We start from the raw sequence: 27,228 nt of genomic DNA on the forward strand, positions 1-27,228 counted from the left end.
TAGAGACGATACAGAGTAGTGTACCTTAGGAACTCTAAAAAAAAGTTCAAATCATCCAAAACACATGGTAGCAATGAGTGGAAGTGACATGAAGGTAGCTGGGGGATGGATGGGAACATGTGGGCAATGACTAACAAAAACCACAGGCTTCTGCAAGGTTCTGAGATGTCTAACTGCCAGTGGGAAATGAGAGTGGAGGAGGGGTTGTGTCACTAGCTGTTTCCAGCAGCACTGTGACTGTCTGATAAATCAAGGATGTCAGTGTGAGTGTCCCTGTCTTATTAAGTTAATGGAAAAAAAATTTTTTTCAGATACAGAAGGGACCAAAGCCAAGTTCACAGGCAATGGTCAACTAAAATCAGGATGACAAGTTTCCCTTTGAATTGTCCTGGCATCACTATCTGCACCTCTCTGATGGGTATGGTTTGACACTTTCATAGCGCACAGTAATTGCGAAACCAGAAATGCCAATAGCTTCCCATCTAAGGTTGTGTAGGGACTCATTGTTAATTATTAGATAGCACTCTGCAATTAACAAAAGTTTCCCATAAATTATCCCATTAATTTTTACATAAGATAGGTATTTGTTGTTATCTCCCTTTAGGGTTGAGGAAATTGAGGCTCAAAGGAGTTAAGTGACCTGTTCTAATCTTCACGGTTGGTGAAGAAATAGAAGTATACTCAGAGTGGCCTTTCATAGAGGTAAAATTTAATTGTGTCTTTTATTGCATAATTTGTGGCATCTCTGAGGCCCTGTAGATTCTTAGAGACTACCTTCCACCTTGGCCTGAAATTGAGGCTGAAATTACTACTACTGGGAACATGTCCATTGAGCTAAGGAACCATGCCTGCAAAAGATCCCAGCCAAAATATCCAAGTACTGCCTGGGAAAGTGGAAAAAAATGGGGATCTAATTCTCTGTCAAGTATACTTTAGTGTCCATCCATGCTTTCCCTAAAATCCAGGGCAGTTTAGCCAACTCTTGCATGGAAAACAGAGAGCCAGAGGTCCAAGGAAAGAAAGAGCATACTTAGATCAAAAGGAATGAGATTAGTTATGGGGAGGGGAGAAGGGATGCCACAGGATTTCATCTTATTTCTGATAGAATGGGGCAGAAAGGATTAGATAAATGCCTCAAGCAGCTGGGAAAAGAAAAGGGAGCCTCAAAGCCTGAAGAATAGATTTAAAAGGGAAATGATTACTAGCCTGCAGTAAAACCCAAAGGAATCAGAGTTAGACCCCAGGATGCTGAGCCTTCCTTAAGATCCTAGGTTCCAATCTTCAACACAGTTTGCCAAGGACACTGAATCAACCATGCAGAACTCCCCAATGTAAACAGCCACAGAGTCCCAGCTCAGTTTCCGAGGAGGCCCTCGGGGCGCTGTCTTTGGTGCTGAAGTATCACAGCCTGGTGCCCGGAACACACAGAGGCAGCAAGGGCGATTCCAGGCTGCGCCATGCTCCACTTCTGATTTAGCTTTGGTGTCACGTGGCCCCTGATCCTGGAATTGCTTGTTTCAGAAGTAGGACAAAGTGCTTCAGTCCGCACCCTTACTCTACTCCCACCACTCTTGTCAGCTTCTTGAAGGCACAGGAAAGGGATTTTTGAAGCTTCAAGACCCGTACCAGCCAAACTGCCAGATTAGATCATTTGCTACTAATATCCCAAGAATCCACTTTTCCTCTTTCTGTGGTTTTTCTTTCCCCTGTCTCAAATGCAGCTTCTCCACAACCTGCTTCCCAAACCCACTCTTGGAAGAGAGTCTGGGAGAAGTTGTTTATAAACCACAGTGAATTTAAGTCAGTGTGGGACTTCATTTGAAATTTTACATGCCATGAAATGAAAAGTTATACCACCATCTAAGAAGGCATTTGGGAGGCAATAAGGAAGGAGGCGATTTCTCCAGGCTTATAGTTTTACACCCACAGGCAGCTTCCTATTGTCTCTACTTATAACCAGTCCTCATTATTATCATCATTGCACAAGGAGAAAGGTTTTGCTATTATAGAAAAAACATATTAACTTATTATAAGCCAAAAATATTTAATCGTCAACTGAAACATGAAGATGACCAGGACACAGGCTCTATTCTCAAGCATTCCCAATCTAGTTGGGGGGATGAGTGGCATAGTGCAAACTAACCATTTGTACGCCAACACAAGAGCCAAGCTTCATGGGAGCCCAGAGGCCTGCCTGGAGGATCTAGGCATGGATCTAGAAAAGGAGTTTATTAGGTTAATAAAAGGGGAAAGAAAAAAAGTGCAGGTTTTGTGGTTAGAATGTGTGGGTTCCAGTCCTAATTCTGCCAATTGTGGTGTGATCTAGGAAAGTCATTTAGCTTCTCTTTCTCCACCTGTAAAACAAGAATAATAATAATTCCAGACTTACTGAGTTATTTTAGAGATAAATTGAGATAATTAATATGGAAACATACTTCCTAAACTGCAAAACATTATTACATAAAAAGCTAACCATTTTCTGACTGTTTGCGTGAAAATGCCTAAGCTCATATCTAAGTGCCATGAAGGCAGGGCTGGATCCTTCTAACTGGTTACAGTGCTTAGCACAGTATCATCTTTCCAGAGAGAGTTATCAAGAGCATTCTGATCCCGAAAGAACTCTGACTTGGGGAAGAAAAAGTACAATGTTTGTCCTCAGTGGCCAGTTCTGTCCAAGCCACCCCTGGGGTGCAGGGCAGAGAGGTGCAATGGAAAAAGACGGCTCTCACAGGAGGAGTTGGCCTCAAACATTAGCTCCAGATGGAATTTCAGCTGGAAGCATACAGCAGCAGCTGAGCTCAAAGAAATGACTGAGGTTTTCTGGACCTACTCTCTGGCTGGTGGATGAGATGAATCAGAAAGGAATAGAGGACAGGTGGTGCAGGCAGAAGGGAAAGGAGACGGGATGAGGAGAAGCAAAAGAGAGGTCATGATGTAGGGTCACATTCCAAATCTTTTGCTTGAGTGGAAATTTTCAACTAATACAACTGCCACTGGATATCGCTATAGCTTCATGAAGAGATACTTTTTAGAGAAAAGATAACCACAGATTATTAAAGTTGGAAGAGACCTTTAAAATGATCTAATCCAACACCTTCATTTTACAGATAAGGTGAGGGCCAAGAAAGGTAAAGTTCAAAGTCAAACAATGAGTTCTTGAAAAAATAGAACTAGGACTCACATCTTCTAATCTGCAGGTCAGTTTGTTTCTCGCCACTCAATAATTGAATTAAGGTAAAGTTTGAGGTGCTATAGCAAATAAACCTAATGCTACAGAGACTTAAAGAATAAATAAGGGGTTTTTTTCCCCCCACCCATATAATAGCCACAATGTGAGTAGTATATTGGATTGGATTCCCCAGGAAATAGAGTGATGAGACTTGTGTGCCAGAGATTTACTGGGGAGTGCTTTCTGGAACAGCAGCTGAGCAGAGGGGTTTTTGCAATTGCAACAGAAGTTTCGGTCAATACCACAGGGAACTTTGTAGCTGTGACGCCCTTTAGAGTTGTCTATAATTGAGGCATGGAGGCCAGGCCTTTCGATCCAGCATTGACCAACTGTTGCATGTGGGCTGCACTCAGGGAAGGGAGTGGGACTTCAGGTGGGACAGCTCTCTTTGGCCAAGAGCAATTCCTAAAGAAGAATTCACATGTGAACCATCAGCAGCCGATGTTCCCAGAATCTGGGAGAATGAGTCCTTCAGGCTTGAAGGGGGAGATCTAGGTAGCCCAACACAGCATCTACTGCACTAGCCCAGGTTTTGGGACAGGGGCAGCAGCCTTACTACACATAGTCACTTACGGATCCAATCACTGCTCGGCCATCCCTTAGAGAATTGTCATCATCCACATGTCCAAAGTTGGGTCACCATAACGTCTGGGTTCATGTCATTGGAAGGAGAAAGAGTGCATGGCTTTTTAACCATTTTAAGTAACAGAACTGGAAGCAGCTCAGATTCCATTGACAAAAACTCCATCACATGGCCATACCTAATAGCAAGGGAAGCTGGGAATGGTAGTCTTGCCATGAAGCACATGCCCAGCTACAATTCTGCTACTATGAGGAAACATATTAAGAAAGAAAGCCCTAAACTTCCATTTATTTTTCATTGAACATATGTTTGAATTATCTCTTGTGTTATACCCCTCCCTTTGGAGCTGGCTAGCACATGTTCCTTGAGCCCCTTCTACCATATTGTTCTTCCTGAAGCCAAATTTATCCCAGAGAGAATCCCTCTCTCCAAGACAGTGGTCAAGTCAGACTGCTCTCTGGTTAGGGGCTCTTCCTCACTTGCCCTTGAAGTGACCAGAAAACTATCAAAGAGGCTTTCAGGGACTATCACTCTGTTCTAGAGAAAGCCTAGGTTCTAGAGTTTCTCCATGCCCAGTAAAATCTGGAGGGTCCAACGACTGAGAGTCTTTCCCCTCCCTATGTATGTAATCACAGCATGAGCTACAGAAACTTCCCAGTGAAAGTTTTGCTTAAGTTACAATTTGTGAATATTCCAAAGTCTGGCTGGTCATAAGCAGCACGTCTTCTGGTTCAGTGACTAATATGACCTGACCTCGCTTATTTCATATCAGAACCCTGTAACCTAACTGCTTTTGAAGAAACAACTGAATTTTTCAGGATCCGGGGAAGGATTTCTGAGGATTCTGTCCAAAATCCTAGAAGTGTACTGATAGTTCTGGTTCTCTGAAGCCCAACAAAGCCTTCTAAGGTTGCACTGTAGAATGCAAAAGCATTTTTAATTCTTCCCATTTATAATCCTACAGCCACACTAAACCAGCAGAAGTCTTCCTTCTTAGGAGCATTCTCTTAGGCCTCCAATCCAGAGAATGAGGATTTGGGATCTGTGCTCCATAGTCATGCAGGAAGCATAGCTGGAGTCAAAAAGTCTAGGTGTGACCAGCTCAGCATGCCTGGGACTCCAACCACAAAGGAGGAATGACCAGGCCTGTTACTGTGAGTACCAATGGGCTTGAGTATTCAGAGGCTCTTAGACTTTTAGATGATTGTAGCTCTGCCCCTGAAGACATTCTACTCTGAATACGCAGGCTCACCATTGCTTTCAAGTAGTCAGTTCTTTGCGGCTTACAAAGCCCAATTACATGCATTAACTCAGGGGTTTTCAAAAAAGATCACAAGCACGTACCCCAGAAGATATGCAGAACCATCCATTGAAGTGCAAGAAAGAAAATATCAGAGCCTTTATTTTACCTTAAATATCAGAAAGAAATTAATCCTTATTAATATCCAATATATCAATCGACATAGATGACTTTTTCCTCTGTGTCAGAAGCCCAGGTGTCACTTATAGGGAACATGTTATCCTGAGGGAAGAGTGAGAGTTCCACATATAGAAGAGTTAAGTGGAGTTGCAGATTATATGATCTAATTTTAATTAAACTACCTCACACATGCACAAAGTGGATGCTGGGCTTAGAAAGATTCCTACAAAGAAATCACAAGTGGAAGTGAATACTAACAGCACAAGCACCAAGAAAAGGCAGAGCTGATGTTTCCATTCCTAATAAGAGCTCAACTATATTACAACCATATTCACAACCATAATACAAGAACAAAACAATGATGACTTATTCAGATCTAAGAAGTTGGCCAAAATTTTTGGAATTATCATAGTTGTTCGAAATATCATTTAACATCCATTACCATTAGTAGTGAACTTTATCCTAAGTGTATATCATGATTTGAGATATTAACTATTGATGTAAGTGTGTTATGTAATTTGCAAATACATAAATATATGTACTTCTGGGATGCACATGCAAATAAACTTTTACTGATGGAGAACATACTCAAAAAGATTTGGAGACCATTGTCATAAGTCATGTAAACAATTCTTGATGATCACTCTGTGAGTGATGTTATTTTACAGATGAGAAAACTGAAACTCAGAGTGGTAAAAATGCCCAGAGACCATCAGCTATAGGATTTATGTGGAGTGGAAGACTGGCCACCAAAGAAACTGGCACCCCAAAAGCTGAGTGAGCAATTCAGGGAGACATTTGTGAAAATTTAAAAGTGAACTACCCCTATAGCTAATCAGTCTTGGGCTCTCCCCTGTTCCCTTCCCAGCAGATTATGGCAGGAAAGCCAGCACCACAAAGATAATCTCATTCTATCAGGCTGAATGATGTCGCCCTAAACTGTGGGAGCCTGTAGAAACACCACTCTTGAAGAAAAAAGCCAGCCATTTGCACTAGGATGCCCTAAAGACCGTGTCACATCAACAAACACAAATATCGCCTTAGTGTATATGTCTGAATCAGGAAGCGAGATCACAAACCCGAATGATTAGATCTGACTTCACAAGGGGGGCCTGATCTTAGCAAAAGCCAAGTTTTCGCAAATCCTTCCTTTTGGAGATTGCAATGTTTAAAAGTAAATTTCCTCCTACCACTGAAACTCGCAAGTGGAAATAGCCCTTGGAAGAGTGGAAACCCATTTCCCTCTGCAGCAATCCAGTCTGCCTCCCAAAGCTCAGAAATGTGCTGTGCTCAGCATTTCTGTGCTGATGCAGCATCCATGGTCAAAAAGGCGGGCGCTGCAGCAGCCGCAGCAGCAGTGGCTCTAGGGGGTGGAAATCAGATTGCACCATTTCTACCTCATTTGGCAGCAGAAGCACCGAGACACAAGGAAGATGAGGTTCAAGTCCAGAGGCAGCTGGGCTATGTCACTCTAAAGGTGGTGAGTAAAATGGCTATTCAATGGGGCATTAGGTTTTTGTGCTAAGTGAAGATTCTGGGTGTAAAATGGTGTGTGTGTGTGTGTGTGTGTGTGTGTGTGTGTGTCAGTGTATGTGATTGTACACACGGATGGGCACTCATTTTCACTGAGCAGCAATACTTGGAAAACTGTGAGTGGAAGAAATAGAATGTAGTATTGTCGAGCTGGAGGGGTTCAGAGAAATCATGCATTCCAAGCCCCTTGTTTCAAAGAAGAGGATCTGAGGTTCAGAGAAGTGATTACAGAGCTAATAAGTGGTCAGGTCTAGAACCCAGTGCAGAATTCTTCCCATTGCTCTATGTGGGTACAAGATGCCTGCCTCTATGCCAAGTGACCTAATCCCTGGGAATAGACTGCAGTCACAGCATTAGTGTCGCTGAGGCACTTCTCGATGTTTCCAGTAAACATAGGAAGCCATTTCTGACTAACTGCAACCTAGGGTGCAGCAGAAAAACAGCAGCACATGTTTGCTATAAATTGCCCAAGTCCTAACGGCTACCTCCTCCCCCGAGGTTATCCTTCGGATCACCCTGGAGTTATACAGCATCAGCAAATTTTCCCATCAGGGTCAAGTGGGTTGTTGATAGGACTGCAGAGGATGCTTCATCAATAATATCCCCCTTTGCTTGGAACAAATATTTGCTGAATGCCATCCATCTGCCAGGCACTGTGCAAGACTCCATCACATTTTTTACTACACTTAAATTCTCACCACAGCTTCATGAGGTATTGTTATCCATACCCCACAGGTAAAACTGAGGCTGAGTGAGGTTAAAATGTGCAGGCTATTTTGAGTCTTTTAAAAATTTCTAGTTGTTCCAAGAATCATGGTTTTAAAAAAGCTATTTTCTATGATCCTCCTTACCAGAATGACCATTGCCCCTGAAGTGGAAGGAAACGTTTTCTCTCTAACAAAAAGCAATTATCTGCAAAATTCTGGATCAAGTGTGTAGTCAGAGCAGAGAAAATGACATTGAACATTTGCAAACTTTGACTTTAAACTAGACATTGCACGGGCCTTTCGGGTTTTCTCAGGTTTCTCTCCTATTTGGGGAGATTCTGGTTCAAGTTAAGATTGCACAACAATCTTAGGAACCTAGGTTTTTTAGGATAGCTCTAACCCTGATGGTGTGGTCTGGAATAAGTCACTTTACTTCTCCAAGTCTCAGCCTTCTCATTGATAAACTGACAGCCAAGACTATCCTCTCTTTGAGCACTGAAATGTTTCTGTATGTGTTCATTCATTCACGTATTCAAGCGTTTCTTGAGTTCCCAGGATGTGCCAGATGTAGTGCTGGTGGTGGAAGGAATTTTAGGGATAACCCCCTCCAGCCCCATACCTTTCAAGCCTTGCAAGGTTATTTGCCAACGTTAGAGTTCCAGTCAAACCCACAAGATGCTGTCCAGCATGCTTTCCATGAACTATGCACACCTTATCTCCAGTGCCCCTCCTGGCTCCAAATGATTTGAATTTTCTTTCTCCTTGTTCTCTTCTATTATAACACTTATTGAGTGTTAAAAACACTGTGTTGAAACACAGTGCCAGGCACCGTGCTAAGCAGTTTTCGTGTGTTACATCATTTAATCCAGACAATAATCCTGTTCAGTAGATAATATGATTAGCCTCGATTTATGGATGGAGAAACTGACAACTTGACCAAAATTGTACAGTTAAATAGTAGTGGGGGCAGAGTTTCTGTTTGGGAGGATGAGAAAGTTCTGGAAATGGATAGTGGTGATGGTTGCACATTATAAATGTACTTAAGGTACACTGAATTGTACAATTTAAAATGATTAAAATGGTACGTTTTGTGTCATGTATATTTTACCATGATGACATTGAAAAGTAGTGGGGAACTTAACCCTAGGCAGCATCCAGCTCCAAAGCCTTCCCCCCACCAACCACTTCTCATCCATCCCCACCGCAGACAGGACCCGGAAAGGAACTTCTCTCCAACGGAGGGCTTAGGAAATTTTTTCATTTTTTAGTTTCTTAAGAAGCCACAAAATTATGCCCACACATCAGGAAAGTTCCTCTGTGTTGAAGGTCAGCAGTAGCCTATTCTGAATTATGATCACATTCCCAAGTCTAGAAGAGGCAGAAATCACTTCCACCTTCCCTCCCCCATTTCTCTCCCAGCCCATGGGCTAAAGCTCTGTCTACAAACTCGATTCAACTTCAAACACATTTAAATATCAGGTAGCTCCTTTGCACAAGTTCCCAGCTTACACGTTGTAGAGGAGTAGAGATGAGAAAGATAGAGTTCCTGCCTCAAAGAGTTTACAATCTAGCAAAAGGAGTAAATACACAAATAACTACAGAAGAAAAGTCACTCAATAGAAGCGCTGAGCGCCTCTGCTAGACATGAAGGCTACAGAGATGAACGAAGCGCTGTTTTAGTCTGCTGCAAAGATGACACAGATGCCACGAGAAGGGCCCTCTGAGGAGAGAGACCAGATTCTGCTGAGAGGGAAAGGTGTTTGCAGTGGAGAGAGATTTGTCTTCATCCTAGAATAGCCACAGACCTATTCCAGACGGCATTGGAGTCTAAATCTCGCCACCTGACCCCCCTCGTTTTCTCTTATCATTGTTTTTTTCTTCTCTTTTCTTTAGGCTTACTCTGTTTTTCTTTTTTTAACTTCTTCCGTTGGATACTTAGATCATTAGTCTTTGATCTTTCTTCTTTACTATTATAAACATTTTAAAGCTATAAGTTCTCCTTCAAGTATTTCTGTGACTGCAAGACACAAAGTCTTTTATATGTAGTATTTTAATTAATTAATTAGTAATTTACAACATGATTTCTTCTTGGGTCAGTGAGTTGTTTAGGAATGCCTTTTTACCCCCAAATGTATGGGGAAAAGCAGAGGGATTTTTTTTCTTTGCTAATAATTTCTCACCGAATTATATTGTAGTCAAATAACAATCTGTATGACATCATATCATAGTATTTGCTGAGACTTCATTTGTGGGCTAGTCCATGATCAAGTTTTATAAATGTCTCACATATACTCAAAAAGAATGTAATTTTTCTAATTATTGACAAGAAGTTTCCAAGCTTCTCCATTGTAGTAATCTTGACAGTGTGCTGTTTAATTCTTCTATATCCGTTTCAATTGTTTTTATCAATTACCAAGAGAGGTACCTTAAAATCTCTATCACTTCCAATTTGTCATTTTCTCACTACAATTGCTTCATTATTTGCTTTCACATTTTGAAGCTAAGTTTCTAGGAGCATACAAGTTTAGAATTGTTTTTCTACTTAATTGTTCTTTTTACATTGTTCATTATGTGGAGACCATCTTTATTATCGATAATGTCTTTTGTCTTCAAGACTATTTTATCTGACTTTAATAAACTACACCAGTTTTCCTTTTGGTTAGTATTTACCTGTTATTCCTTTTTCCATCCTTTTCCTTTCACCTTTTTGTTCTGTGTTTTTGATGCATCTCTTGTAAACAGCATATACCTAGATTTTATTTCTGGTCCAGCTATGTTTATTTCCTTCAAGCTCTATTATGCAATTAAAGGAAAATTTATATCTTACCTAAAAATTTTAGGTATTAATTTCCAGGAGATTTTCAGGTTTCTTATTGCCAGAAATGAAGGGTCTAGGACCCTACTATTTAAGAAGATGTCTAAGGATGCTTTTTTGCAACGTCTCCCTTAGGGTGTTAAAAATTGGCCCTCTCTCTTACTCAGTCTGTGCTGTTCCATCCCATCAAACAAATCCTAAATCTCATCTTGTCTCTCCCAGACATCCCCAAAGAACTTCACATCCACAGCTAAAGTCTTCAGTATGTCCTCTTGTTTCTGCTAGTAGATTGTACAAGAAGGGAAATAGTGATAAAGTAGATACTGTAGGTTGTCACTTCCTTGAAAACAGACCTCAATTGTAAGGCTAAGGTCTCCAAAAGAAAGGGAATTGCTTAGACCCTTGGAAAACATAGTTGCCATCGGCCTCCTCTGTGAAACCATTGCCACGAGGCATTGGAGAACTTCTCTAACTGTTGTCAAGAACAAAGCCAATTACATTAAGAGTCTTTCTCCTTTTTTTTTGAGGTAAAAAAAAATGTCTTTAGCTAATATTTGTTCAGCACTTACTATGACAAGGCGCTGTGTTGTGTTTTGTTTGTTTGTTTTGAGGAAGATTAGCCCTGAGCTAACTGCTGCCAATCCTCCTCTTTTTTGCTGAGGAAGACGGGCCCTGAGCTAACATCCATGCCCATCCTCCTCTGCTTTATATGTGGGAAGCCTACCACAGCACGGTGTGCCAAGCAGTGCCATGTCCGCACCCGGGATCTGAACCGGCAAACCCCAGCCGCCGAGAGGCGGAACGTGTGAACTTAACCACTGCGCCACCGGCTGGCCCCTGTGTTGTGTTTTTTATGCACTGTGTCACTTTATCCTGACGACAACTCTCTGAAGTAGGTATAACTATTCTCCTTCTAAAAGAGAACCCCAAAATCTTGGGGTTCTGTCAGAGCAGTGATCAGGCCCAGTGAGAAAGCGAGTCAATGGACTCTATAAGATCCCCAAACAGAGAATTCTCCTCTTCTCATCAGGACCCGCCTTGGTTTCCTGCACTATTGTGCAGCCCTTTCATCTTTGATTTCTAGCCATTGAATAACTACGTGGCCTTGGGCAAGGTGCTTCCGGCCTCTGGGCCTCAATTTCCTCATCCTCCAGCTCTAAGATTCTCTCCCATCTCTGAATACGCTTCTCACAATGGAGTCAAGACTGCCTGTCAGCTGGGGGAGGCAATGTTCCCCACCTGCTGGACCTCTGTTTCTGTGGAAGCTTCTAGAACCCTCAGGATTCAAAAACTTTCCCCCAGAATTCAGGAAGAGTTCGTAGCTGCATTTCTCCCTGTTTCACAATGTGCTGTTTTTACGATGCTCATTCAGTCAGATTGTGGGTCAACTATGGGATAGCTCATGAAATAGTCCTTCCCCAGCCTCCGCTTCTGCTCAGACTGGGGCTAACCATGGACACGCAGCGTGTGGCATTGCATTTCACCTTCCCACCCCCCTTGCCCCCTCTTCTTCTGGGGCAGGAAGGAGATGACAGGAGCAGGGGTCATCCCTGGCCCAACCCTTTAGAGAGAAGGCAGAAAGACAGAGAAGTACAAAACTTCTCTCAGGGTTTTCTCTCAGTAAACAATAGCCCTGTGATGTCAGCATTATCATCATCCCCATATTGAGTCCTCAAAGTCACCAAGTAGGTGGGTGATGGACCTAGTATGTGATCTCACGTCTGTCTCAGCTCCAAGACCCATGCTTATTCTCCTACAGAGTCCACCCTCTACGGTAGAAGAGGACAAAGACCCATGCAAAACCAGCACAATTTCAGAAGTGCCAGGAGACCATTTTCTGTCTCCCCCAAACAGCCATCCCTCACCACCCTAGGGGTTCCCAAAATGCTATTAATTGATGTTGCAGCCTTTCAAAACTTCCGTTGAGAATAAACATAATGAGGTGCTGGTTACTGAGGTGAGATCTTGTCCTGCAAACATCAGGAAGGAGCCTCGTGAGTGGGGAACAGGGAACAGAACAAAGAAAGGCTGGAGCTCTGGGTAAATGGAAAGAATCCCTACACCCTCCACTTACCAGAAAGAGAGAGGGAGGCTCAGAGGGAGAAGTGAGGCGGCCAGGTCATTGTTTGTGGCAAACCAGGAACTAGAACCCAGGCTACTCCCAGACCAGCAGCCCACACCACACGGCATTTTGCCAGCATGCTGGCTCCTTTATTATATGGTAACTCTTGGTAATATTGTAGTTGTTACATAAGACTAGTAAGAAATTTAGAATGAAATGCCATCTTTTCCTGTCTTAGGGCAGCTCAATAATTTAAAAATATAAATTAAACTGAGAAATAAATCCCATAAGAACGAAATTCCCCTCATTTCTCTTTTACTCCCTCCTGCCTTTTCTATCACTTGCTTCAGTCCACTGTTTCCTTTCATGTTGTTTTGATAGCTGCTCATGGTATCTGATCATGCACCAAAAACAGGGAACACCTCAGCCACGCAGGGGTCCTCCTTCAAGCAGGAGCTCGTCCAGAACCAAATGGAAGTATGTTCACCTTGATTTACAGTCCTCCATCAGCAGAATTTCCCCGGGCACTCTGCCCCCAAAGGAGCCCCTGAGTCCTTCTCTATTTTCCAGCTCCCTCCACCACCCCACCCCAGGTGACAAAACGCTGTGACTGTTAAGACGCTGTTTAAATGCGGAATGTTATTATCACTATATATCATCCAGATCGGCTTTCTAGGTTGTACTAAGATGTCAGAATGATGCAAGCGAACATTTTTATTATTTAGGATACAGTATACTAAGTTTATGTTGATTACTCTAAGTATCATCTTTGAAAGATAACTAGCATTAAAGTGTTGATAATGTTCCACTTTTGCAATCATATTTGCATAGCGTACAACAGAGTTTAGCAGGAAAAATTATCTTAAGTGGTGTTTCTCATCTGCTCTGTCAGTCTCACACGGCTTGCTTCAACTTGATACATGACGCAGGACAAATGCTTACAATTTTTTTTATATCAGCTTTACGTTATATAATGTTATTCTTGTTCCTTCTGGTAAGCCTGCAGCATGGAGTTGTAACGGAAAAAGCAGAGTCTTTGGGGCCAGTCATAACTGGATTCCAATTCCAGCTTATGCACTTGAGAAAGTCATTTAACTGCTTGGGGAAGCCGTCACCTCTTCTGTAAAATGGAGTTAGCGAGGCTGTGAGATTGTAAATAATATAGGAAAAACATCTAAACTGCACTGTGCCTGGCACGTAGCTGGCTGGCATGCAGGGGCCCCTTTGTTTTGCATACAGTGTTCTTAAATGCTGTTTACAGCATTTTGAAATTAAAGATTAAAAGTAAGCTGACATTCCCCGCACCGTAGTTCTCGCTGATGATTCTTTGGCCTCCCAGTAGAGTTATATATGCAGATAATCTGTTTGATGCTGCTCAACACAGAAGGGACACTGATATTATTGTATGAACAATAGTTGAATGTCTCCTGAGTGTCGGCTACTGGGAAATAAATATTCTAGATTTCATCTATTCATTCATTCATTACAAACAAACTATCCTCCAAACGACCCCCTCGCTCTTCCTTTTTCCTTTTCCTTTTTTTTTTTTTACACTCCCTCAGGCCTGCTACAGTCTTTCGCCCAATTGGATGCTATTTTTCATTTTCATCTTGTCACCACCTAATGTCCAAATTTATTTAAATCATCCTCAGACACAATCCTACAAGATATGAATCACATTTGGGCTTTTTTTTCCCTCTGACTTGTCAGCTGTCTCGTTTAAGATTGACAAGATTTCCATTTTAGTAATTTCTACTAATTCTGCTTCAAATCCGTAAGTTAATGAACACACCAATCGGCACCTCATTATTAGTCAGGACCATTTTTTTATGGTGTAATGCACTGATTTCATAATTTTTAGTACATGTTAGCTGCCTCTAAATGAAACTCAAAGAAAACCTTGTCCAGTTTGCATTAAAACAGTGTCTGGCATATGAACACGAGCATCATATCCTCTCTGTGGTCTCTTCCTTTATGTATATGAACACTTCGTTCACATGCTCCCAACAGACTCTTAAACATAAATAAGGCTTTTCCCTTTATAAAGGTATGTTGAATTGCATATCTCCGCATAAAGATGAAAGGAAAAACGGATAGCTTGCCTGCACCAAAAAACAGTACAAGTTCTCCAATGCAAACACAATTTGACACATGCTAAAAATTGCCTGAAGCACTGGCGAGTTATAGATCTTCTCCCTGGGGCAGATAATTCATTAGGAAATAGCCTCATGCCCTATGTAGCAATAGAACAAAAATATTTACTTGTGGTAATATCAGATGATAAGGGTAACAGGGTTTCTTTCTCAACAAGGTGGGGGGGGGGGGAGAACCCTGCAGTAGATGCCCATCATAAGCATTGCAAACAAATCATTAGTCTTCATCCTGCAATCTAGGTCATGATGGAGCTAAAGGGGAGGGCTTTTAAATCTGCTACAAGGCTCAGGTTGGATCTGCTTATGTGGAGGCACCAGAGGCAGACTGCTACATTGTGGTGAGGCATTCTCAGGGGGATGGAAAAATGCTTTCACCTCATATAGAGACCTTTTCCTGACCCAGAGAGTAATCAAGAATTAAGAGAGTTATACCTTCAGATGAAAGCCATTTAAACACACACACACTACTTTTCCCTAAGCTCTCTGTGCTCAACTTTTCAGGTCCTGCACAGCATCTGCCAGGTAGATTTTAAAAGAGAGACAATGTCTTCCCGACTCAGGAACGTGTAGATTTTTTTCTGAACAATAGAATCATACACTATTTGCGTTGAAAGGAAGTTTACAAATCATCTACTCCAAGCACCTCATGTTGAAGAAGAGGATGCAAAACAAGGAGAGTGACTTACTTGCCTAAGGTCATACAAGTCACCTGCATCATGCCACAGTTTAATTTTCTTTTTTTTCCCAAAGATTCTTTTTTTGTACAATATGAATAATTTATTAACTAATGGAGAAACAAAACAAATTGACTTGGTAACTGCCACCTGATATACTAGATATGTGTCGGAGACTCTTGCCATGTGCCTCCTTCTCCAGAACAGTTATGAAAGGATGCTGTGTGCTAGCCCTCTGTCTTGAGGGTCCTTCCTCAAAACCCCTGGCTGTAGCTTTAATGTGATTATTTTCCAGGCCTGTTGAGGCACTTAATTCACGTGGCCAAAGGCTCTGAAACTTCTGTGTGGCTCTTGCCCTACCCCTCCGGGGCCACAAGGGGCTGGCACAGGAGGCGTGTTTTCCTAAATATGTTCTGAAATACCGCTAAAACTAGAGAAATTTAAATAGAAAAACTTGAATTTCACAAAATCAAATCCAAGCTACACATTAAATGTACTGGCTAGGGTTTAGTTGGCTATTTCTTTTACTTACCAAAATCCTAAAAAAAACTCGAAGTTTAAATGTACCAGAAAAATACACAGGCAAGAGGTGAAGAGAGCTGGTTTTGTTCTTAACTTTAGCACTACATTTGCTACAAACCAGCCACATGGCATCCAGAAGCAAGTTTCCCTTCTCTCTGGGCCTTGCTTTCCTCTTCTACGCAAACAGGAAGGAAACGAAAGGATCCTGGGATTCCATCATTAGTTATGCCATTCAAATAATATCTACACAATTGTTTTGTTTATTTTTTTGAAAGCCACAGTAACTGCAGAATTATTTGTAGCTATTTCCAAGGATGTGAACTGACACTAAAGGAACACTTCCGTGTCTGCTCAATCTATGTAAAGCTTTCAAATCAGGTCGTTTCACTATTGAGATAATTCTCCAAGACAATGTCGACTGACTTTGGACTAAGCTTATGAATCTAACCTTTTAACCAGTATTTTTCCCCCATTTAACTTTCCAGATTGATTTAAGGGGTTTTTTTGCCTCCTCCTTATTTTAAAATATTTGTTAAGGGCCGAAGAGAACTAGGAGTAGACAGTAGGCAGTATTCACAGGCACACGTAGATTCGTGAGAACAAGCCTCATTCTTATCTAGCCTGAACACTTCAGGAGGAGCAAAGTTTTGTATTCAGCTTCTCCAGCCACCAAAACTTGAAGGTTATAGAATATTCTATTTCAGGACACCTTTAAAAACGAGGAGCCAGGGTAAAAGTACTGCAGAGTGTTATTTTGATTTCTGCCACAGAATGAATCACTCCTGAATGCAAACACCAGCAAAGAATGCGTTAGAGGATCCGCCATCATATTAAAAATTAAATCCGGCTGCATTTCATAATGGGCTTTCCTTTTTAAAGCACGGTTTCATCTTCTCACCATGGAAATTTCGCTCTGATGGCTGTTCTTTATGGTTAACACTGAGGCATCGGCTGAGGTCAGAACCCTGCTTCTCTGAACAGGGAACCACAAATGTCACCGACACATGGTACGCTTGGCAAATAATATATTTCTTTCCAATCTCCTCTGTCTTCAGTTTGCCTAACATCATGCTTGTGGTAAGCTGAGGAGAGTTTATTTCTCGGGTCTTCTCTCCTTCCTTTGGTGGGACCAGCGGGAGGCATGCAATTTACAATGAATTCAAAAGTGCACCTCTTTTGATTTTTGTTGCTGTCTTTATTTTAACCTCCAAGAAGAGAGAGATTTAACTCAGTCTTCACCCCAGGCTAAGCTAATACTTAGGTCATGTCTGAGCTCTCTGGGGAACCCCCGCTTTATACCATCCGAGGGGCAATGGTGTCTTTTCACGTGGAGCAGCACAGCTGTCCAGCCATATGGGCCCCAAACAGCCCAGTCAATCGGATTTGGGGAGGTTTTACAATGTAATTTCTTAACGTGTTAGTATATGGGGCAAGTTTGATCAGGAGTATAGACAGCTCTTAAGCCCAAGGGTTTAGGTTTTAAGAAGCCATCACAAATGCCCCAGCATCTGATCAGACTGGTTAAAAACAGATATGAAATCTGTGACTGGGGGAGGGGAAAGGACTCCTGAACCCCTCGTTGGAGAAAGCCCCAAGGGTAAGCTCTAACTATTAATTCAGCATCAGCTGGTTTTCCCCCCTTTTCTTTTTTAACCCGGGGCTCATCATTTGAGGCGTTCCCACTCAGGCCTGCAGAGCCTGTTACAAAACCATCTCTCTGCTCCCCTCCCCCCATGCCGCAAGATGAGAGAGCAAATATCCTGCAATGCAGCAACAGCGCAGGAGGCCCGCATTGAAACCGTCCTCAAGCTAAACAAAACCAGGCCTTTAAGGAAAAGCACGGAAAGGACAGCAGCGGTATGTCTTGCTGCCCTTCAGTCAAGACAACCTGGAACTCAAGTCGCAGCCCCAACCCTCCACGTAAAGGCGTTCAGAAACCGTCTGCTCAAGGAATTCTTAGTGAACGGAAAATAAATAGTCCTGAATCTAAAACCCTCATCAAAATGGTGGAAGCCTTGAGCCTAGCTATCGCCAATATAGTTTTTTCCACCAGAAAAGTATTTTAGTTTGAAGGGAACATTATCAGGATGGTAAGTTTCCTCCTGAAAGATATCCCAGATGATGGCTTTTTTCAACTAACTACGGTCTTCAGACATTAAAAATCTACTGCAGGATGGTTTATATTCTTTTCTTCTCCTCTGTCGCTCTCTCTCTCCCTGCCTCTCAATTTAAATCGCTTCTTAGAATTTACAAAAACTGCTTATTTTTAAGCTTCTCGTGGTACATTGTTGGAGGCAAAAAGCCAGTGCTATGAGGTTTTGAGATTGCTATTCTTCTCTTTTGGGGGCAAACACGCAATAATTGACAAGAACCTAAATGGCCTTGAAGCGAACAGGGTAGCGCCAGGTCACCATTCGCTGGGCCCATTCCCGCTCGGTGGGCGCGCATCTGCCGCGACCCCCGCAGGACCACTCTCGGCCGCCGCGCGCGGGCCATCTGATTTGAGGAGCTGCTTTTAGCTGTCAGGGACTTGTTATTCCTATCCATCTCTCGTTGTTCTGAATCCAGCGCTGCCCAAGAAACACTTAGGTTTTTTCTTAAGTCATCAAAGAAGACAAGCCTGAGTAGGGGAAGCAGATGGGCCCTGCGTGTGCGGGGTTGGGTTGACTCTCGCGGCTGCTGAACCGACTCTTCGGAAAGACCGAAGATTTCTCATTGCTAGTGGGGTTTGTTGGGGGTCGGGGAGGGAGGGCGTCTTTGGGTTTTGTTCTTATGGGCAGATTCATTCTGAGTCCTTCCTTAAGGCCAAGCTAACCCCATGCTCCCGGAAAAACACACATCACCGCCACAACCACCACAACAAAAGGCGCCTCCCCGAAGTGAGTCTAAACGTACGCGGGACGGGTGGCGGCCGGACGTGGAGGCGCACTTTCGTGCCTCTCTAATCTCGGGTGTCCATCTGGCCCCGGCGGGCGCGGGCGGCGGGAGGGCGCCGGGGGCTGGGAGGGGGGAGCCGGGAGGGGAGCGCGCACGTATCCAGAGGCCCGGGCACGCGCGCCCGCTCTCCTTCACGTTCACCTTGACTGCAGGGGGGCGGGGGATGGGACTACCATCACCCCCGCCACCAACCCTTCTCCCCACCCCCCGCCGCTGTCCTGCCCAGACGCCAGCTTGGGGCTGTGGGGGAGAGGGGGAGGTGCAAAGGCGCCCGGGTCGCCGCAGCGACCGGACAGCCGCACGCTCTCCGCAGTGATGTCAACCGCATCCTCCGCAGCCCCTCAACCACCCCCACCCCGGGCCTTGTCCGCGCCGCGGCCCGCAGAAACCCTAGTCCGGCGCCTCGGGCCTGGGGACGAGAAGATGAGGGCGTGCCGATGCGCCGAGCCCCCCGCTCCATCTGCAGAAGCGGCAGAGAGAGGGAGTGGACGAAGCGCGGTGCCGCGGCCGCTGGGGCCGAGGAAGGCGAAGGGGGCGGTGGACTCAGGTGTAGGTTCCATGCCTCGGGTCGCTGAGGGGAGTCTGCCCTGGACTGTACAGCCGAGGTCACGTTAAGGGAGCTGAGGGCACGGCCCACTGCAGATGCCGCGCGTGTGGGCACGGCAAAAGCGGCCCCTTCTCCCAGGATAGAAACGGATCAACGGAAGCGCGTGTGAGTGTGGGGGTGCGAATCGCCACCTCCAGCCTTGGCTTTCCCGCTCTTCCGAGCGCTCCCACTTCTCACTTTCCCCAAATCCGCATTTTCCTTGGCACAGCTCTCCCCGAGCTAGAAGGAGAGGGAGGTACCCGGGGGCAGTGAGAATGACGTGTGCTGGTGCAGAGAGGGCGTGGGGGGCTGCGGGCCAGGCGCTGTGGACCGGCTCCTAATCCTCTTGTTTTCGGTACTGTCAGCAGATGTGGCTTCTTTTAGCTGAATAATCCGTTAAAAGAATAATAATTTTTAAAAAGGAGATCGACCTCACCCAAAGAGGACGGCGAACAGGATTAGGGCTTGGTAAGGATAAATTAAAAGGCTCCAAATTCTCTCTGTCCCTCTCTGCCTTCCTCTCTACCCTCCCCCCTCCCTTCTCCTCCCTCCCCTCCCCCACTTCTTCCCCATCCCCTGCAATCCGCACTCGACGCGAGTTCACGCGGAGGGCTGGATTTCCAGGCTGAACCGCAACTTGCGCTGCGCGTTATTATTATTCATCTGAGGGTGCTGCCGCCACAACCTTTGCCTCCTGCGCTCCTCTCCTTCCCCCCGGCCGCCGCCGCCAGCAGTGCAGTCCCTCCTGCACGCATGCTCTGGTTCACCAAAGGGAGATTCTGAATTTTTTATCACGCTCATAATCATCATCATGATGCTCCTTATCATGGTTACCATTTCCTCCTGCCAGGTGGAGCGACCACCAGCGCCTTCTCGCCGCCCGCCCCTTCCTCAGCGAAGGAAGCAATTCGGGCCCAGGCGGCCGCTCCCTGGATGCGGACTTCCTTTGCCTCTCCGCAGCCCTCCCTCATTCATCCGCGTGTATATTATCTTGATCCCTTTTATTCCAGTAGATCTACTGCCTTTCGTTGGGCTGGCTGAAACGCTGCGGACTGAGACCAGTCTCTTCAAAAGGAAGAACATAAAGAGGAAGACCTTGAGTGGACCCCCGGACAAAGCACTTTGGGCTCGGCGAGAAGGGACGCGCGGGAGCGCTGGCTCGGAAACAGTGATCTCCGGTGCCCAAGGGCGCCCGCCCGGCGCACGGACCTCTGAGGGCATTCGGGCTGAATTTGATTTATCCTTTTGGTGTGCTTGAACAGTGTCATTGTTGGGGAGGGCCTGGGTTTGTTGGAGGTTTTTTGGGAAAGGGAGCTGAACTGTGGGAGATCGGGTAGACTTAACTTGGCTTTCCTGCTCCCCGACTCACCTTCTGGAGATCCGGGTGTTGGAGCGGAGACGGGGCAGCAGAAGGCTTAGAAAAGAGTAGAAGCCGGAGACGTTGCCAGGAGGGCTCAGGGAATAGTGGGGCGAGGGAGAGGTGAGTGGGGACGCACCAGCTGGAGGAAGACTGCGAAAAGAAGGAGTTTTTTTTAAATCCTCCCTTCTGGTTCACAGGATGAGTTTTGCTGGGGATGGAAATGCGGGTGTCTATCGATAGGAGCTCTGAGAAACTGATAAAAATTGATATGTCCGTGTACACACATAAGGAGGCGTCTGGATTTGTGTGTAAACAGAGTGGAGAGGTGGAGGAGGGCATGGCGGGAGGGGGCTTAAATAATGTCTTGTTATCCCTTTGGCTTTGGGGACTCTCATCCTCTCGCTCTCTCCCTTTTTTTGACCCAGGGATCCAGCCGCATTAGACACGAGTGACCTTTTAAATCTACGCCCACTCTTTACCTGGTAAAGCCCGTTGACAGTTTGGGGTGGGGTAGGGTGGGGTGGGGAGAGTGGTAGGGGTGTTTCGAAGACATATATTCTCTCTCTCTCCCTCTCTCCCCTTCACCCCCCTCCCCTCCCCTCTGTCTCCTCCTCCCTCGCTCTCCCCCCTTCACTCTTTCTCTTCCTCCCTCCCACCTCCCTCGCTCCCTCCCTCCCTGCTGCATTTTGCATGAGCTATCTAGGTCATTAGCATTTTAGCGTATGCAAGACTTGACAAAGCTGATGAGGGGCCAGATGGGCCTCGCTCTTATGAGTTTTTTTTCTTTTTTTTTTTTTTTTTTTCCTTTTCCTTTTTCCCCTCCACCACTTGGGACCTGAGCGAGAGGACTGCAGCAGGCGAGTTCCGGAAGGCTGACTGCCCAGATCCCGGCCCCGGCCCGCGGCAGCGGCCCCCGCGGCACGCCCGGCCGGGCTGCGCCTGGACTCCGTGAGCAAGGTAAAGGCGGCGGCGGCTCGCCCTGCCCTGGCAGCCGCTGCCGAGCCCCTGCTGCCCTCCTCGTTGCTTGCCCTCGTCTTCCTCCTCCTGGCCCCCCTCAGTTTCCTGGGCAAAGCGGAGGGCGAAATGGGTGGGTAGGGTTTGCTGCGTCGGGGCGAGGTGGGGTTGGTGTTGTTTTCTTCATTGTCTGGAGCTGCAGGGGAGGCGAGGCATGGGGAAGGGGCGAGGGGAGTCGGGGTAATTAACACGGGGGAGGCATCTCTCCATCTCCCTCTTCCACCCACACCCTCCAACCCTCCACCCCCTCCGCTTTGCAGGAAAAAGCCTGGATCCGAAAGGATGGGGGAGAACAAAGAGCCTTTGGAAGACGTCGCTGTTATCTCATTGTCTGTGTGATTGGGGAGCTGCGGTAGGGAGGATGCTGTGGTCCTTTTCTCCCTGCACTCCCCTCCCCCATCCCTCTCCCCGCTGTCAGGACGCACGCACACGCGCCGCTTTTTACTTATTTTTCCTTGTTTTCTCATTCCATCTTCTACCTTTCCTTCCTTCCTCCTTTCCTTCCTCAGGAGAAAGGCCTCTCTCTCCGTGTTCACAGCGGACCTTGATTTAAATGTCCATACAATTAAGGCACGCGGTGAATGCCAAGAATGGGGCTGGCTGAGCACCGTCGGTCCGCGAGGGCCCGCCAAGGAACGAGCCACAGAGCCGAGGCGCCCTCCGCAGAGCTCAGCTCTGCGGCTTCGGGCGGGAGGGGTCACCGGCTCCCTCCGGCTGGGCTGCCCCGAACCGGAGCCCTTGGGGTGGGAAGGTGTGTGGCTTGTGCCAGACAGGGGCTTAGAGATGCAAACAGACTCTGAGAGAGAAACAGAGGCTGATTCTACGACAGAAACGCAGATCTGTGCGAGCACAGATGCGGTGGGAGGGGGCTTGCCTGTGAGCGCATTGCGGAAGGCTTGTGTGCCGAGTTTTCTCTGGGCTCTGGGTGCATTGTGTGCGGGTCGACACCTTCCTCCGTGGCTGTGTTTTTGTTCCGGGCTTAGCTTTTGGTTTGCCCTTTAAAAAAATAATCTGGCATCCAGAAGACTGGCAGACTGTGCCAGAGTTGAACTGCGGATATATTGTGTTTGCTTGAGGTTTGGGGGGAGGGGTATAGCCAGTGGAAAGGGAGGAGGGAGGTGTTTGCCACGCTTTGCTATAGAGCTTTGGGCACCTGACAAGCTTAAGGAAGTCACTGGGATATCTAGGGAAGAAGAAACAAACTCAGAATGGTCCACCAGCTCCATCAGGGCTGAAAGCCTGGCCAGGGCCCTCAGGAGCCTCTGGCTTCCTCTTGCGCTATAACTGCAGTTTCAGGCAGAGATCCAGGACATATAGGGGAAAGGAGAGGCGCAATAACCTACATGTACCCGAGGGGGGGTGGGGTATGCATTCCTTTAAAATCTGAACAGAAGGAAAAATAGACCGTGTACAAGTGGGGGTCTGAGAAGAGACTGTTTTGAAAGAGAATGTCAGGGAATGGAAAGAGTTAACTCTCTCATCCTGAAGGATCTGCTTCCCAAATTGGGCCTTCCTCCGCAGCCCTAGACCTAGAGCAGCTGCTGGTCCTAGAGAGCCCCCTCGCTCTGCACAGTGACAGCCCCATCCCATCTCCAGCTCTGTATTAACCCCCAAGCTGCAGTGGGCGGTGGCAAGACTTAAATTCATTAATTTACAGGTGGAGGAAATGGAGGAGGGGCAGGTCTTTGCAGAGAAAGGAGGCCAAGAGCTGGAGCTTCCTACCCAGAAAGCCTGCAGCATCCCTTTTCCCACCCTTGGCAGAGGCTTATCTTTGCAAGGCCAAGGCCATAAGGGATGCTCAGGATTTGAGTTTGATTCCTGACACACTAACCAAGGCCTAAGAGAGTCTCAGTTGAGGCTGACTGAGGAGCTCTTTCCTCTCCAAAGCCTCAGTCTGGCCCACTAAATAAATTAGTATGCAAGGATACATGGATCCTAGCCTTTATGCCTCCCAGATATTTATTGAGTACCTACTGTGTACCAATCATTCTATAATTATTGTCTCTTGGGTTCTTCCTTAGCCCTCCTACAGGAGTGTCTGGAGTCAAGCCAGGTTAAGTGTGCCATACCCCATCTAGACACTCCCAGAACCTTCTCTGGGTCTGCAGAAATGTGCCACAACCTGCTCACCCCTGCAGAGAGAAAGGCTGCAGTTCACATCCTGCAAACTGCAGGTGTGGTGTGCTCCCAGAAGGCAAGCCCTGCTATAGGCCAGAAGAGACAGCAGCTTCACTGGCCCCTGTACCTCAGCCGGGGTCATCCTAAGAGGCACCTGCAGCCACTGCCTTCAAAATAGACCTCTCTCCCAAGGATGCTTACTTGCCTTTCCCCCTCCCTCCTCGCTGGGAAGGCTGCTCTGACAGTTCTTTAGGGCCTGGTTTCAGCCTCTGAGGACCAACCCTTTGCCCCACAGTTGTCCACATCAGTGAGCCTCATCTCCGTAATTGCTTCCCTGTAATTTCATCAGACATGGCTGTACCTTTTGCTGATGTGCCTGCCCACCAATACAATCTCCAAGGAATGCCCCTTTTAGGTAGAAAGCTAACACGCGTCTCCCTGGGAGCTTAAACCGCAGGCACCATGGACAAGGCCTGCCAGGTTCCTGCTGCCGAGAATCTATGCTGGGAGGGGCGTATTTTTATTTTATTACTCATGCAAACACTTGTTCCAGAAAGCTTTACTGTGTGGGGGAGTGCCCTGGGTTTGCTGGGTCTGTGTGTATCGGGGTGGGGATTTTTCTGTGTTCACCAGGTCTCATTATGAAATGTGTTTTTATGTGGGGTATTAATGGCCAAAAATGGCAGAGAAGAATGCACCACTCTGCCCCCTGTGTAATTTCAAGGCCCCTTTTGTGTTCACCAAATAGAGGTATCAGAGTGAAGGTCAGTCCTAGCTTCTTCGCTTCCCCTATATTCGGGCCTGTTTATGTCCAGCAATATTTATGTAAGAAACCTGAAGATTTCTGCTCTTTCAAGGCATTTCTTTAACTCTCAACATCATCTTCTCCCCTGTCTATTTGAGCCCCTCTAATTACATCCTGTGGCTTAAACGAAGGGGAAAATATGTGATTTTAAAAGTGCAGGACACGTTTGAGGCAGTTTGCTGACTGACTATGCTCAGGCCCCCCTTCGGTTCACACAGGCCACCATCATTATGGTCCTCATGCTGATGGGAGCTCATATGTTTTCAAAAGGTTACTCTACCAGAAACTTTAAGATGGATTTAGAAATGTATCTAAAGAAAGACTAGTAATATTCTTTTTTCCCCTGCCAGAGACGGCCCAGGCCCAGATCTCTGTTTAAGCGGAAAGAAATTGATCCTTTAACAAAGACAAAGGTAAATTCTCTATCACTTCTATCACCAAAGGGGTGGGGAGGAGAGACAGTTTTTGTGGACACAGGAGGAGCCTTAGCCAGAGAAATAAATATTTGGGGGGAGGGTAGTTTCTCAGCGGGCATATGCCCATATACACACAGATATACAGACATTTGCTCGCATAACCACATCCATTGCTAATATTTATAGGAAAGCATTTAACCACATACACACAAAAATCCATCCATCTATACTGTCTGCACAGGGAAATAATTTTCCCTTTCCCTCTACTGAACTTACATAATACCCCCACCCCTTGTTCCAACCTTAGAATGGAGTCCTCTGGGGGCAGCTGCACAGCATTCTCCCTAGGACAGATGGAGCCTCCCCTCCACATCTACTCTGTGGGTGGTTTTAAAGCCCCATGAGTCAACACGGGCTGAGGTTTGTGCTGGTGCTGTGTGTGTTTGAGGCTTGCCTGGCTGATTCACGGTGATGCGTATGTCAATAATAACAATTATGAGAATTATGATACCTAATAAAGATTTTTTTTTCTTCCAAGTCCCACCTACAATTCTTTCATTTGGGTGTTTTTGCCAAGTCTTACTCAATTGGACTTCAGTTTTTAAAAAAACATATTTAATACTTAAGTGAATCTCCAGCAGAGACACAGGACAAGAGAAAGGACTTCAAATGGGATTCATTGCAGTCAATGTACTCTGCTCTGTGCCACCCTCTGCGGGTCTGTGGTGGCCTGGAGAGATCGGCACCAAATTTAGATGGCCTGGAAAAAAAGCAGGCCTTACTGAGAGCAAAGAATGTTCCAGGTCAGAAATGAAGGGTAGCAACTCTCAATAGGTTCACCTTTTCGTTTTCTTGTCTTCTCCCTTTTGTCTTAAAATGGAAATGTTACCCAAAAAATGAGGACCTGAGTCATGGCTGCATACGCCCCAAAAGTGAATCTCCAGGATCGCTAGGGGCTCTCCCTCTCAAAATTAAAGTGAGGGGAGGATCATTTTAAATTAAAATCCAATCTACTTATTTCCTAAACATATACGTATACTGAAACCCAGGACCTAGGAGGCAATATTTTCGCTGAAGTTCAATTTGCTACTTGCGGTAACGTTTTTAAGGCGGTTCTTCGCGGAGAGCCAAGAGTGTGCGGGTCCTGCCGGAGACGGGGTGCCCAGCTCGGCCTCGCCACCCACCGGGCCCTCCCCGTGACCAGCTTTCGCACACGCACGGGGCTCTTTTCTCTTTTTTCTCCGTATGCCCCTGAGACATCTAAATTGAGCTACATGAAAGTGAACAAGTGCTGGTTTCCTTTTTCTTTGCTTTTTCGCTCCCGTTTTCCCGGCTTTGATTTTTTTTCTTACCCGAATCAAGAAAGTTGGGCTCCCAAAAGCCTGGTCATCCTGCATTTCCCAAAGCTTCAGGCTGCCCCGAAGTGTGGGCGGAGTCGCGGGCAGACGCGGAGAGGGCAGGGCCCGCTCGCCTGGGGTCACCAACAGCAGGGACTGTACCCAGAAAGTCACCTTTTTCCCTTGTCCGCGCTCCTCCCTTCCCCCAGTTTGACTCTAGCGCCAGAGGGACACACGACGGTCAACATTAGAGATGACTGCCTAGTCGGGGGCAGGAATGCGGGGCGGTCAGGGGAAGGACATCTTCCCTTCGGAAGCGGGTACATCCTCAGTCGAAGAACGGGACCTGGCCAAAGCAAAGGCCCTGGCAGGACGAAGAGTCCTCCCCTGCCATCTCCCCGGAGCGTCCCGAGCCGCAGGCCTCGCCCGGACGCCGCGCCCTCCCCGCTGCGCTCGCCGGCCGCCTTTGCGCAGGGAGGACCAGGCGACCGGTCATCCGTCCCTCGCCGTTCGTCCTCCCCCGGGCCTCCCTGCCATCCACTCCAGGACCTGCGGCCTCCATGACCTAATCCCGCCCCCGGGAAAGCCTCAGAAGGTGCGAGAAGGTGGAGCGGGCGGGCGCGGCCCGGGAGCCGGTAGGGCGAGGGAGAGGTTGGGAAAGGACCTTGACCCAAAAGTCACTTCTTAGCCACTCCTTTGGCTTCCCACCATCAAAGCGCTTGGGTGAAAGCACCATAAGGGTGGGTTTTGGCTGGGCGGGGGGGGCGGGGGGGGGGGCGGTGTGGCGAGCAATTTTCGCCTCGGTGCATCCTCCCGCACTCCCCTTTACGCCCGCCTGGCGGTCTGTCCTCCACACCCACCGCTACCGGCCAGGGCGCGGGCATCTTCCCTCAAGATCCAGCAATCGACCACCTCCGGCGACGGGTCCTCGCCGTCCCCAAACACCTCCTTCCCCAC

At 46.5% G+C, this 27,228-nt stretch overlaps 1 long non-coding RNA gene across 5 annotated transcripts; it reads left to right on the forward strand.

Annotated features, from left to right (window-relative positions):
* Nucleotides 1–18,908: 18,908 nt before the first annotated feature.
* On the forward strand, nucleotides 18,909–25,482 carry LOC106838163 (uncharacterized). Of its 5 annotated transcripts, none has more exons than XR_011502036.1 (8): nucleotides 18,909–19,347; nucleotides 19,590–19,689; nucleotides 20,235–20,469; nucleotides 21,007–21,063; nucleotides 21,422–21,538; nucleotides 21,856–21,947; nucleotides 24,869–24,931; nucleotides 25,242–25,479. It is a non-coding gene; the product is annotated as an uncharacterized lncRNA (long non-coding RNA). The 5 variants fall into 5 exon arrangements; XR_011502034.1 differs by having other exon boundaries at nucleotides 19,094–19,347; nucleotides 20,232–20,469; XR_011502035.1 differs by having other exon boundaries at nucleotides 19,210–19,347; nucleotides 20,235–20,701; nucleotides 25,242–25,482.
* Nucleotides 25,483–27,228: the final 1,746 nt, after the last annotated feature.

The sequence above is a fragment of the Equus asinus genome, chromosome 3, assembly GCF_041296235.1.
Source record: "Equus asinus isolate D_3611 breed Donkey chromosome 3, EquAss-T2T_v2, whole genome shotgun sequence".
Lineage (NCBI taxonomy): Eukaryota > Metazoa > Chordata > Mammalia > Perissodactyla > Equidae > Equus > Equus asinus.